Raw genomic sequence first — 3052 nt, forward strand, 5'->3', positions numbered from 1 at the left:
AACAAACTAGTACAATTCTATTTACTATCGACTACTAAGTACAACAAATGTACGACTATTACTTGCACTAACTAAGCAACAAACGTACTTATTGACTGTCACTTAACTAAGCAACAAATGTACATATTTACTGCCACTTAACTAAGCAACAAACTTACTTATTGACTGTCACTTAACTAAGCAACAAATGTACCTATTTACTGCCACTTAACTAAGCAACAAACTACTTATTGACTGTCACTTAACTAAGCAACAAATGTACCTATTTACTGTCACTTCACTAAGCAGCAAACGAACTTATTGACTGTCACTTAACTAAGCAACAAATGTACTTATTTACTGACACTTAATTAAGCAACAAATGCATCTATTTACTGTCACTTAACTAAGCAACAAATGTACCTATTTACTGCCACTTAACTAAGCAACAAATGTACCTATTTACTGTCACTTTACTAAGCAACAAATAAATGCACCTATTGACTGTCGCTTAACTAAACAATAAATGCACCTATTGATTGCTACTTAACTAAGCAATGAATGCACCTATTGACTGCCACTTAACTAAGCAACAAATGCATCTACTGATTGTAATTTAACAAATGCGCCTATTTACTGTTAATTATATGAGACACAAGTAAACAGTATTGTATAGTCACCTTCAGCTAAGCGTCTTAGAAGCCAGCTCTCTGGATCAATCATCGGGGTTTAGGTCTTTTGACGACCTGGGAGGGTCAGATTCTTAATAGACGTCTTCCTCCCTCCTGAAGAATGTTTTGGCAGCTTCTGTTACTTTGTCTGTTACTTGCTTTTGTTGTGTTTGGGCGCTAGAAGCCAGCTACTTTCGTTATGAATGAACTTTTAAATGAACATTATCACTGGTAAGCTTAAAAACGATTTAATTACAGACTTTTTTGTTTTAAAGGCGTAAGAAAAGTTTACTTTTGTGGAATAGAGAAATGCGGTTATGTATGGTCAACTTAACTATCTTCCTTGTTTATCCAGCAGACGATAAACTGTATACATGGTACAAGCCACGTAACTATTAACAATTATTTGAAGGTTCAACTAATATTCCATTAAAAAATTTTAACTTGTAATACGTGTGTTATTATTACGATCATAATTTGCAGACATCATAAGAGGGCAGCCCAAACATTCTTGTACTCTTCAGCGAATTAAACAGCACCCAAATTTTTAAGTCATTCATTAGGTTGAGACGTTAACTAAGCTTAAAAGTTGAAGATAACACTTTATGGTATAAGTTTTAAGCCGTATTTCACTCTAGGCCTTAGAAGATACGAAAAAAATAAAAATAATTTAACATCAAAGCTTAATGATTCAAGAATGTATCGTCTCATAATATATTACCGTGTAAGCACTTATCGAGATAATTCGTTATTGGTCGATTTCCTTCTACTACTACATGACATCATTGGTCAAATGTTACCACGTTTTACCTGTCAACTGTAAGTGAAGCCGAATATGAAATATGTTTTTAAGAATGCACCATCTGTTGGTGAATACCGGTTTTATTACGTAAGTAAAATGGCGGTTTTTGGTAGGCCGTGATATATATATATATATATATCGTCAAAATTGGTGGTTACTGAATGTGGTATTATTTTGATCGTCTGTTATTCTTATTTGAAAGTAATGCACTTCCGGTTTCGCATGCTCCGTGATACTGCTCTAAGAAGTATGAACAGGTTATGCGCTCTAAAAATATTTACAAAATAACTACTCATTTCTTCATTAAAATGCACGAATGAATAACTACATTTATAATAAAAAAAATCAAGTTTATTCTTAGTTTACTACTATGAATTTTGTAGAATTTGATGGATTTTTCCTTCAAGCATTTTTACTTTAACAAAATTGTCTAATTTTATTTTAAAAAGAAGGTTAAACGTTATGGGCGATTTTGTGCTTCATAATCCGGACTTTATCCTTGTAAACAATGGAAATTACCGCTACACTGGTAATATATTATATTCGTTTCTAAAAAGAACTCAATGGGTCATCTTGCACTTTGAATTTGATAATTACCAACTCGATAAATTAAAGGAAAAACGTGTGCATTTTTAATAATAGTACTAACACGTGAAAAAGTTTGGATCATTTAGTTTTTAAAGGTAAGTAATATATATGTCCTTTTCCTTTTTACTACGCCGATCATACGTTACACCATCGTACTTTTAATTATCAAGCCTAAGCCTGATTAAATGTCAAGGCTAATTTTTTGTTTTTGAGAAACTAATGATAATTAGTGCACAGTTAATAAACGTCCTGTAAAAATTAGTAACTAACACTAAATAAATCATGGTAAAAAATTAAAATTAACGAATCTTACCTCTGTTCTTAGGAGTTTCAGTGCTGAAGACTCCACTATTAGTATTACGATGTCTTCCCAACAATTTTTAGCTTGTTGTCAGATATTTTGACATATTTGAAGGTTCAAACCGGAAGAGCGATATTTTAATAATAATGAACCAACTGATCTCTTGCTATAAAATACTACAGATATTGTACTTATTTGCATTAAATCACATGTTTACATCCGATGTTCAAATCTACAACAGTATATCATTATAAGGAAAGAAGAAAAATATAGAGATTCATTCGAAGCTGATGCTATGTAAATTAATTGCAGATGGAAAACACTGACGCAAAATTAGTTTCGAAACAATTAGTTGGGTATTCTGTTGATTTAGTAAATGATCTTTCGAATGTTCATACAGAAAAACCTCCATAGGTACCTTCACAATGTTCGAGTCAATTTACAATTTCAATCAGCCAAGTTGAGTATCAAATTTTAACCTCTGGCTACATCCCTCCCTTATATTAAATGTCAAAATTTTTCGCCAAAACAACGAATTGTTGACTTTTATCTTGCGTGAGGATAACAACGTAGTCAATGTATTATTAACCGACAGTAGAGCAACGATTGCATGTACCTGACAAAAAATAAGAGACGTTCATATTGCACGAGGCCAACGAGCTTTTGTCACACGAATTGTCTAGCCTATTTCGGTTGCTTGATTCAAGCATA

At 32.4% G+C, this 3052-nt stretch overlaps 1 protein-coding gene across 1 annotated transcript in view; it reads right to left on the minus strand.

Moving 5' to 3' along the window:
* LOC106463710 overlaps positions 1–2490 on the minus strand; it is a 108579-nt gene extending 106089 nt beyond the window's left edge. Inside the window, exon 1 of the mRNA XM_022391293.1 lies at positions 2354–2490. The gene's annotated coding sequence lies outside the window, so the exon portion shown is untranslated. The remainder of the gene's footprint in view (positions 1–2353) is intronic.
* Positions 2491–3052: the final 562 nt, after the last annotated feature.

The sequence above is a fragment of the Limulus polyphemus genome, unplaced genomic scaffold (genome assembly GCF_000517525.1).
Source record: "Limulus polyphemus unplaced genomic scaffold, Limulus_polyphemus-2.1.2 Scaffold1466, whole genome shotgun sequence".
In the NCBI taxonomy this organism is placed as follows: domain Eukaryota; kingdom Metazoa; phylum Arthropoda; class Merostomata; order Xiphosura; family Limulidae; genus Limulus; species Limulus polyphemus.